Source organism: Tachysurus vachellii, chromosome 24, assembly GCF_030014155.1.
Source record: "Tachysurus vachellii isolate PV-2020 chromosome 24, HZAU_Pvac_v1, whole genome shotgun sequence".
NCBI classification, from domain to species: domain Eukaryota; kingdom Metazoa; phylum Chordata; class Actinopteri; order Siluriformes; family Bagridae; genus Tachysurus; species Tachysurus vachellii.
This window is the reverse complement of record NC_083483.1, coordinates 13,632,345-13,643,814: the sequence shown is the minus strand read 5'-3', so window position 1 is coordinate 13,643,814 and position 11,470 is coordinate 13,632,345. Positions and strand designations below refer to the sequence as shown.

Here is an 11,470-nt window from a genome sequence, read left to right as displayed (position 1 = left end):
GAGTGAGAGACAGACAGAGACATGCGCTAATGAGAGACATATACACACAAACATAGAAAGACAAACACAGAGTTAGACAGGGACATAGAGACAGTGAGAGAGAGAATGAGAGAGAGAGAGAGAGAGAGAGAGAGAGAGAGAGAGAGAGAGAGAGAGAGAGAGAACAAGAGAGAGAGAGTCAAAGTGAGACAGAGTGAGAGACAGACAGAGACATGCGCTAATGAGAGACATATACACACAAACATAGAAAGACAAACACAGAGTGAGACAGGGACATAGAGACAGTGAGAGAGAGAATGAGAGAGAGAGAGAGAGAGAGCGAACGAGAGAGAGAGAGAGAACAAGAGAGAGAGAGTCAAAGTGAGACAGAGTGAGAGACAGACAGAGACATGCGCTAATGAGAGACATATATAGAAAGACACACAGAGAGTGAGACAGGGACATAGAGACAGAGTGAGAGAGAGAGACACAGAGACATTGGGAGAGAAAGGCACAAACACACACAGTGAGTAAGAGAGACAGAGATCCAGAGAGAGAGAGAGAGAGAGAGAGAGAGAGATTATGGTTTAGACCTACAGCATTGACTCTGTAATATTGTTGTACTCAGTTTCAATGCAGGATAAATATGATATATACAGTAATGTCCTACTTGTGGATACACCGGTATTAAATCATCCCCCCTTCTCTCTTTGTCTCTCTCTCTCTCTCTCTCTCTCTCTCTCTCTCTTTCTCTCTCTCTCTTTCTCTGTGTGGAAAGAACACAATTCCTTTTCCTGCTCTGCTTCTGCGTAGTATTTTTCTTGGGTTTGATCGTACCGCCTGATCCTTTCACACACACACATGGAACCCATCTGAACGGGTTCGGTTTATTTATGTTTTGTTAATTCTCTGGCCATCGTTCATCACCTAAACAAAACCCAAACCTCAAATCTCTCCTTCTGACAAACTCCTCCTCCTGACTCGCTCGCGTACATGTGGTCATCAGATGGAAGCATCTCGCTGTCGCCATCTCACCTTTTTACGGATTTATTTATTTTTTTTTTTATAAAAGAAATAATTAAGGTGTGTAGTAAGAGCTGGCCAATCGAAGACGAGCATTTCTTTCCGTGGGGTTGCTAGTCAAACTGCACCGTTTACACGTTAATTGTTCTTTCACAGTTGATAATGATGCTGATGTCTTTTTCAAAGCAGGACTAAAATAGTGAAGAACAGCTTACATTTTTTTTGCTTTGGCACTCATGTAGGTCCACCTGCCAACACACACACACACACACACACACACACGCGCGCACACACACACGCACACACACACGCACACACATATACGCGCACCTGGGCCTCATTGAAGCAGCGCAGGTTTTCCCAGAGTGCCACAGTTGCAGAGGAAGTGGACATGTTACCTGGATCACTGCTTGGCAACACTTGCTGCCAAAAAATTCTGCCAATCGCACCAATCACACTGCGACTGTAGTGTTATTATTGTTGTTGATATTATTGTCTCCGCTGCCAGAACGAGAGAGAGATAGCGAGACGCATGAGTGCGTTCTCCGTGTAAACAGTTGTCATATTTATCCCGTTCTGTGCAACTCACATTTTTGTCTTGTGACTCAAGCTGAAATCGGCTACACATCAACTAAACAATTAGCTTCATGAAATCATTGCGTTTATTTATTGTTATTTATTATTTTAAATGTTATTCTTATCATCAAACTCCTGCGTACGTTCTAGCAGTGAATGCTATTGTTTTTGCAGATCCTTCAGTGCGTTTATGTCTATGTTTACATCACAGCGTTAGCTAGAAGCACGGGGATAATGAAAAAGCCATTAGCACTCGACAGCATCCAAAATGCTACAGTGTAAGATTCGGCTCCCTCAGTTTGCCTCCACAGTCTCACACGTCTCACACGGGTTGTGTTTGTGAAACGTCAATGCTGATAAAGTGAGGTTTGGAAAAAATAAACACAGAGAGTGTGTGTCAGTGGGAGCTGAAGATGATCATGATCTCTCTCTCTCTCTCACACACACACACACAGGTGTGGCGGTGCGGAGTTTGATGTTTCTGCATAGTTCCATTTCATTGCTGTGCCTGGAGGGGTGTGTATGTGTGTGTGTGTGTGTGTGTGTGTGTGTGTGTGTGTGTGTGTGTGTGTGTGTGTGTGTGTGTGTGAGGTTATTTAAGGTTTAAGGTGTGCTTACCTTGCATGGTGGTGTTTATTCAGTTGGTACAATGAAGACAACAGATTAAGTAATTTGTTTGCAGTATAAGTAGAAGGTTATTTTGGTAGCAGAAACTCCTGGATAACCAACAGAGAATTCCGGAACTATCCACAGATATAATCCAGGATCTCTAAAAGAAACTTTCTGAACACTCTCACTCACTCTCTCACTCATTTTTCTACCGCTTATACGAACTACCTCGGGTCACGGGGAGCCTGTGACTATCTCAGGCGTCATCGGGCATCAAGGCAGGATACACCCTGGACGGAGTGCCAACCCATCACAGGGCACACACACACACTCATTCACTCACGCACTCACACACTACAGACAATTTTCCAGAGATGCCAATCAACCTACTATGCATGTCTTTGGACCGGGGGAGGAAACCGGAGTACCCGGAGGAAACCCCTGAGGCACGGGGAGAACATGCAAACTCCACACACACAAGGTGGAGGCGGGAATCGAACCCCCAAACCTGGAGGTGTGAGCGTACGTGCTAACCACTAAGCCACCGTGCCCTCCTGAACAGAGTATAAAAAATCAGCGGAGAATACCGGAACAATCACCGGTGAAGTACGGCGCAGCGAACGAATAGAGAATTCCATAATATCAGAATGATCAGCAGAGAATTCCTATAAGATTGAATTGCTAAAATAACCCACTGATAACTTCCAGAATAATTTCAGAGAATTCCAGAATAAACTGCGTCGATTTCTCAACGATGCAGACGATAATTCTGTAACCAATAAAGAAAATCGCACACTGTACAGACCAACAAAATTCACAACGAACGTTTCGCAAAAAATACGTACAGCAAATTCACAAGAAATTTCACAAAGCAATTTTACAAAAAAAAAAGTCACATAAATAAATGACATAAGAATTCACAAAAGAAATACACATTTTATTTTAACCACGTTCCCGGGGTCACCTATTATGGGGACTGCCAGGAGCAGCTGTGGCTCGGCGACGCAGGGATATTAACTCCAGGTGTTTTAATGAGTGGGCAGAGAGTTGACTTTTAAAGCATGTTACAGATCAGACGCTTGTAATAAGTGTACGTCTGACACTCTGTGGACTTGTGATAGAATAGCAGTGCTCACAGAGTGTGTTTGTTGGACTGTCGAGGTTCAGGTTTAATTCCTGTAAAATACTATAAGCCTCAAAAGACCACATCCTCGGCACTCGGCTAACGACATCATGCTACTGTATTAGTGAAAGTCAGAGCCTCGGGCTGCTTGGAGCAGATTCAGCTCAAGCAGCAGGTCTGAACCACATCCTCCATGCAGCGCTACGCCGCCCTCACTCTTAACTGGCTGCGATCGAATTTAGTTGAACTGAATTCAACTGAGCCTTAATTTGAGTTTGCACAAGCGGCGTTATTATGAGGAAACAGGCTAAACATAAATCAGCCGTCTGAATATTGACAAGTCGCAGCCTGAAGAGACGGTGTGAAAGTGAGACGCAGAGAAACGAATGCCGAGGGAGGGAAGGGTGGGATCGAGCCGAGGAAATGTGAAAAAGGAGTGTGAGACGGACAGCGCGAGCGTTAGAGAGGTAAAGCCAAGGAAAGAGGGAGGGAGGAAGACAGAACGTGTGTGTGTGTGTGTGTGTGTGTGTGTGTGTGAGAGAGAGAGAGAGAGAGAGAGAGAGAGAGAGAGAGAGAGAGATACACTGAGCTTTTTTGAGGTCACAGTGCAGAATATCACACTGGAATGTGGAATGCTGAACCAGTGCCAACACAAACACACTACACACACAGTAGACACAAACACACACACACACACATCAGGTCTTAGGCGCCCTCCTTTTTAAGGAGGTTTTTTGTTGCGAGGAGCGTCATTCGGCGCACATACAGCAAGCGGAAGCCGAGCGTCTGACAGACAATTGGTGGTTCATAGTCAGTCGTTTCTCTCTGAACGATATAAGTAACAATTCCACCACACAGAGTGATGTACAGGCTGCTTTTATCCTGAATCACTCAGTGTAACTGTCGAGGTGCCGGTCAGATGACTAGGTGACATTTGCAGATATTCTGTAGTCTAACATCCGACGATTGATCGAATTCTCAAATCTGATTGGTCAGAAGGTGTGGAATAATTCTATATAACTCTAAAAGCTTTAAGATCATCTCAAAGTTCTTATAATATGTTACCGTTTCTGCATGGAGTTTTGACATAAACAATCTTACACTCAGTTAATGTTTATCAGAGTTTTTAACCTATTGATTTTGCATCCATTTTTTAAGAATGAGAAATCTTTCTTTCTCTCTCTCTCTCTCTCTCTCTCTCTCTCTCTCTCTCTCTCTGTCTCTCTCTCTCTCTCTCTCACACACACTTTCTCTCTTTGTCTCTCGCTCTCTCTCTCTCTCTCACTTTCTCTCTCTGCCTCTCTCTCTCTCACTTTTTCTCTCACTTTCTCTCTTTGCCTCTCTCTCTCTCTCTCTCTCTCTCTCTCTCTCTCTCTCACTTTCTCTCTCTGCCTATCTCTCACTTTTTCTCTTACTTTCTCTCTTTGCCTCTCTCTCTCTCTCTCTCTCTCTCTCACTTTCTCTCTCTGCCTATCTCTCACTTTTTCTCTCACTTTCTCTCTTTGCCTCTCTCTCTCTCTCTCTCTCTCTCTCTCTCTCTCTCACTTTCTCTCTCTGTCTCACTTTCTCTCTCTGTCTCTCTCTCTCACTTTCTCACTTTCTCACTCTCTCTCTCTCTCTCTCTCTCTCTCTCTCTCTCTCTCTCTCTCTCTCTCTCTCTCTCATCATTTTTTTTTGACATTTGTAGTTCCACATGTATTTTAGAGGAAGAAAAACTGGAAGAATTCCTCGATTATCCAAAAACGGAATAGCACAACCGTGTAAATCTAAGGCCACTCTGTAAATAAGGCAGAAAGAGAAAGCAGAAAACATTAAAAAGACAAAAAAACAAAAAAGGAATAAAATTAAGTCTTTTCTGCCAAGAAATTACCTCATTGTATATCCATAATTTTAAGGCCAAAGAGAAAGTCAGAAAGCACATTTGCTATTAATTTAACCTTCGGAGAGCAAGCTGTGAAGCAGCAGGGCACTAGACAGGTAAAAAGTGATGAAGAGAGGGAGGTGTGTGTGTGTGTGTGTGTGTGTGAGTATTGATGATCGGTTTTCCCGGTCGGTTCGGGACGAGGCCGATTTTCCGTTTGTATCTATTCCCTGTGAAAGGAAAAGAGGACTACACAGCTGAGAAAGCTATTACCTGATAAAGATACGTATTATCATCCCTATGTGTGTGTGTGTGTGTAAAAGAGAGGGAAAGAAAGAAAGAAAAGGAAAATAGTGATCTAATGCTTGACCACAAGAAGCTGTTTATCCAACAGAAAGCTGCTTGCCCCGCAGGAGTTCTCATTCAATCAACATTATAAATTGTTTTTAGCTCTCGTGGTCGAAATTTACCCGAGGTGAAACACTGATTTGTGTACGCTTGACTCTCTAAGCAACATTAAAAAAATCATAGGGTAAAAAATGTTTTTGTGAGACGCATTAAGTAGTGAGATAAAGCCAGAGTGTTGTTCATTCTGTTGGGCCAGAGACAAACTTCTTCTCTTTTCATCTGCTTTCTATTTTTCACGCCATCAATCAATGTGACGTGGCATAAAACTCGGCACTGTTCTCAGCCCAAATTGTTCTGAATAAGAGGATGTGTACCGTCCATCAGTCCATTTCAATACAATCACTTCAACCAGTGACTAAATAAAATGTGAACGATTGAATTGTTTGATCACAAGAGTCAAATATAACTCAGCTCATTAACTCATGATCACTTGTGTAACATCAACAGAGGATAGAATACGCTGAACATTCTCAAGCATTAGAGAATTAAATATTAAATATTAAAATATTAAATATAAAAAATGAAATATTTCAAACTGACGGAAAGAGCCAGCGCTACATGACTAGGTACTGCACTAAACAGTCAGACAAAGGGAAATTCTGCAAACTCGCACATTAGCACATTAGAACTGAAAACAAATCTCACCCAGCTAAGATCGAAATCATTTAGCTTCCTAGCCAGTACAGCAAGCTCGATTACAAATGTCTAACTCTTTACTAACTACCACATTAAACATACTCAGGGCTGTCAAGTGTCACACATCGTATTTCTCACGCAGAAAAACTTACTATTTATCATATTTAATAAGCCGCAGCGCCCAAAATGTTTCTGTCCGCACCGCTGTCTCTATGGAACCGGGTAGGAATCAAGCGCGTCTCCCCTGGCACTGGCCTGACACTTATCAGCCAATCAAAAAACAGAGGCTACACAATAGCCAATCAGAAAATAGCACTATTGTATATGGGTAAGATTTAACGCAACAACCAATGAAAAAATTTTACATTATCATTTGCTAAACATAACTAGCGAGCCAATTATAACGAGCTAAGTTACAAACCGTGGCAAAATCATTAAACCGTCTTAGATACAAAACACGAAATTGCTAAACAAGTTTCAAATGAATTGAAACTTTATTCAACATGCAACTTTAGATTTAATGAATTTTAAAGGTAACAACGAATGAATCATGTTGCTGGTAAAGAATAATCTGAAGGTCAATGTGTACATGCAAAAGCAGTAAAAAGTCTGTTTATTCTCCTGTAATAAATAATTGAGTATTTTACAAACCGTCTAAAAGACTTCAGTAACCAAGTCCAGTTTCTCCAGAGTTGTTTTCTTCTCCTGTGTTACAGCACGTTAAAACGAACAGAACGAGCCACACCGAACAAATATCTAAAAATATTTTTAACCCAGAATTAACCCGGAAAATCTGTGAATTGAAGAAACTCCCACATTCCCTGTATGGTCTTCAGCTGTCAGGGAGATCCCTGAGCATGTGGAGGTTATCAGGCACCTGTGATGATGAGAAATGCTTATATTTCTAATATATGAGATCTGAATATATCGAGTAGTGTAAAATATAGAGTTTTATCAAGGGACATTCTCACAAAGTAGCTTTACAGAAATACATCAATTCAGGATAGAAATCAAAACGTATACGTTTATCCGGAACGAGGAGCCAGAGACGACAGGGGTGAGGAAAAACTCCCTGAGATGACACGGGATGCACTTATTTCCAGGGATTTCAGTACAGCGTAACAGATATTGCGTCATCGGGTAGGCGTGGCCTATTTGATAATCTAACCCTAACCCTAACCGTAGTTTTTGGTTGTTTATTTGTTTTCTAAAATACCTTAACTGTAAGATAATAAAGCATTATAGATATAAAATATAAAATCTACCTGTATGACTGTTTTGTCCTTCATTATCCGGATATTAACTGGACATTCAGTCTAGTTTTAATGATTAGTTTGGTTAATAATCGCTTTATCTGTATGTAAAATCCGAACAGATGATCCGCTAGACACGAGAAGTAAACACACAAAAACAAACACAACTGTGGAAGTCCTCCTTATGAGCAACAGAACGTAATATAGAGTTCTTTATTCTTCCTTCTCCAATCATGCAGAGCTGAAATATTGCCACAGATTTCTATTTTTATTTGGTCAGACTGTTCTGATGTTGTTGTAGAGCTGTGAGCTTTGTTTTTTTTTGGGCATATTAGCATGAGGTGTGTTTATTGCTGCAGTTTATTGCTTATTGTTCTCCGTGTAACCGCTTCTGTCGTTTTCGCCTGAGAGCCTTTTCTCGTGGAAGCTTGTGTCTTGCACCTTTTTGTTCATTTGCAGTTCCACGAAATGCCGTTTTTATTTGTAGCCTCAAATACAAAATAAAGAAAAATATTCTAGCAAAGAGACGATAAGTGTGTGTGTGTGTGTGTGTGTGTGTCTGTTCTCATGTGGGATTGTCATGCTTTTTCGTCGGACACATGGTGTCCTGTTGGCTCAAAGGTATACAGAAATATTTTGGCTTTAAATCTGACAGAAATACATACTACAGCTGAGAGAAGCGATGATATATATATATATATATATATATATGATGATTATATATATATAATTCAAAATTCCCTTTTGAATTTTTTAAAGCTTTGCTGTTTTTCAGGTACTTTGTTAGTCAGACTAACTCAGTTCACCCAGTTTTACTTGAAAAGCATATTCTGTGACACACTTTTTTTTCAGATTTCACTTCATGTTTTTATTAATAAATGATCCTCTGCGTTCACTTAATACCAGGAGTCCATGATGCGCCTCATGCTCATGAATCTCATGCCACCGTAGTCCCTGAAGTTGCGATACTCTCCAGGGCCGAAGTACCACATCTTGCCTCTGTAGTGAGGATGCTCGTACATGAGCCAGTGGCCGTCCATCACGTTGCAGGACATGCAGCCGCTGGACCAATGGTAGCGATCCATGAAGGAATCGCAGTCATCCGTCGCCTCCATCATCTGCCCCATGAAGTTGTCTCTCTCGTAGATCCTCATCCTGTAGGATCCCCTGTACTGTCATAGGAAACATGATTAGTTGCTATAAAACACACCAACATGTGGCAAAGAAAACATCATTTAGAGATGATGATGATGATAATAATCTTCATCCTACCATGGGGATCATGCGACAGGATTTGATGCAGTTGTTACCCCAGCCCCACATGCTCATGTAGTCAGCGTACTCCCCTCGTCTCATGAAGTACTGGTTGCCCATGTAGTTGGGCCGGTCGTACACCATCCAGCAGCCGCTCTCCACCCTACACGAGTGGCAGCGGCTCATGTAGCTGGACATGTCCGAGCAATCACCGCTGCACTCATAGGAGCGGCCCTGGAAGTTCCTGTCCTCGTAGAAGATAACCTGTAGATCAGAGCACAGAGAGGAAACTTAACACGAAGGACACCGAAATGATGATGCTTCGTTAAACCAGTAGAAACCAGTTTGCTTACCTTGCCCATGGTGATGATACGGGTGTCTGTGTGTCCCAGCACTTGCCTGGTGTTGAACTGATACTGAGCCTCAGTTTAAACTCTGCCATTTATACCTGAGCGAACCCAAAGAGCGCATACTTCCTATTGTATAAAATCCTGACCAAGCAAAAACACACAGAGGCCACCACACTGTTTGTGCCACATGTCACATTTCTAGTCTCCAGAAGACTTTAGAATGAGCCCCAAAAGCAAGACAAAACTGCTGAGCTGTCTTTCTTTCTTTCTTTCTTTCTTTCTTTCTTTATTTCTTTATTTATTTATTTCTTTATTTATTTATTTATTTTGCTCCATACAGTCCATGGCTATACTGTTTCCTACACAAAAACCTAACCTACAGACCGTTTCTCTAACACACTCTAACAGACTCTTCTGCCATTAAATAAAACCAAACAAATGCATATCGCATTACATCATCGTAGCACGATGTAACAGGCAATCGATTAATCGTGGTGTTCATTAACATGGTTTGCTAAGCTCACATCTAACAGCACTTCAATGATCTTACACTTATTCTGCTTGGTATAGTTTTTAATCCAGGTTTTGTGTGTGTTTTTATTTTTCTGCATGGAAGCATCAGAAGTGGATTAATGTGATCACAGGAGTTTAGGGGGAACAGTGGTCACAACTTGTTTGTTTGTGTGTGTGTGTGTGTGTGTGTGTGTGTGTGGAATAGGCTGAACAGTATCTTTTTTTAGCAGCAGTAAAATTCGAAACTTTTCACTTTTCTACTTAGATTTGTTCCACAGAGAGCTGCGGTTCGTGACTAATACAAAAACAAAACATTTAATTAACTGATTAATTGAATGATATTTATTCCTTGGTTATATATTATTCATGACAGGGTTTGTGTTGATGAAAACTGAAAAAACTAATATTTTTTTAGCTATTAGATATCTGATATGTATAGTAATGGGTTCTCTCTCTCTCCCTCTCTCTCTCTCTCTCTCTCTCTCTCTCTCTCTGTCTCTCTTACTCTCTCTCTCCCTCTCTCTCTCTATCTCTGTCTCTCTCTGTTTCTCTCTCCATCTGTCTCGCTCTCTCTCTCCCTCTCTATCTCTATCTCTCTCTGTCTCTCTCTCCATCTCTCTCTCTCTCTCTCTCTCTCTCTCTCTCTCTCTCTCTATCTATCTCTGTCTCTCTCTGTCTCTCTCTCTCTCTATCTCTATCTCTCTCTGTCTCTCTCTCCATCTCTCTCTCTCTCTCTCTCTCTCTCTCTCTCTCTCTCTCTCTCTCTCTCTCTATCTATCTCTGTCTCTCTCTCTCTCTCTCTCTCTCTCTCTCTCTCTCTCTTTATCTCTCTCTGTGTTTGTTGATGAAAGGACTGACACGTGCTGTGGGTCAAAGGTTAAGAAAGCTGTGTGTGGGGGGAGCAGCATGAGGTCAGGCTTCTCCCTCATGCTTAACCAGGCATGCCAAAGGTCAAAGGTTACAAAAACTGTGATGCATGGCAGCTGTGTGTGTGTGTGTGTGTGTGTGTGTGTGTGTGTATGCAGTACACAGTCTCTGTCTTTTCTTACTGCTTCACGCAAGCGCAATCTAGCTGTTTTTCTCACACCTTCCATCCGTCGTGCTCATCAGACACACAGCTGTCGTCTCTGGTTCAAGTTTAATAGGGGGATCACACAAATAGTCGAGTCAGGTCATCGCGGCCATTTACACTCTCTGCTCTGTGTGGAGTGTGTGTGTGTGTAGCTGCTCGCTGGTGGTCACACATTGTTATACAGAACCTGTTCTCCATTTAATCCGCTAATCCTGATTTTTCTGGCATTTCTTGTGACATCACGCTGTATAATAGCAGAAGTTTTGTAAAGCAAATATAGAACTGACTGCATCATTAAGAAGCGTTTATTCTGATTTATACTTATACTAAACTGCTCTACTAGACGATACACGATACATATTCAACTAGTGTCGTGGCCCTAATGGTTAGAGAGTCTGATTCCTAACCCTAAGGTTGTGGGTTCGAGTCTCGGGCCGGCCACGACTGAGGTGCCCTTGAGCAAGGCACCGACCCCCCCCCAACTGCTCCCCGGGCGCCGCAGCATAAATGGCTGCCCACTGCTCCGTGTGTGTGTTCACGGTGTGTGTGTGTTCACTGCTGTGTGTGTGCACTTTGGATGGGTTAAATGCAGAGAACAGATTCTGAGTATGTGTCACCGTACTTAGCCGTATGTCACGTCACTTTCGCACGTTTCGCACGTCAGGGTAAGCAAAACAGAGTGAGGTTTATTGAAGTCCGTGAACATATATATCGTAAATGAACGGTACAAAGCACCACAACGTTGCAGCACACACAAACACACACACACAGGGGATTTCACAGGAATCAGAGTCAATGAATCCTTATCTTGAG

The 11,470-nt window shown here is 42.1% G+C and overlaps 1 protein-coding gene and 1 pseudogene across 8 annotated transcripts in view; one reads left to right on the top strand and one right to left on the bottom strand.

Annotated features, from left to right (window-relative positions):
* Positions 1-11,470, top strand: part of nfixa (nuclear factor I/Xa) — a 103,942-nt gene that overhangs the window by 52,886 nt on the left and 39,586 nt on the right. The gene's annotated exons all lie outside the window — the stretch shown is intronic.
* On the bottom strand, positions 8,334-9,332 carry LOC132839267 (gamma-crystallin M2-like; annotated as a pseudogene).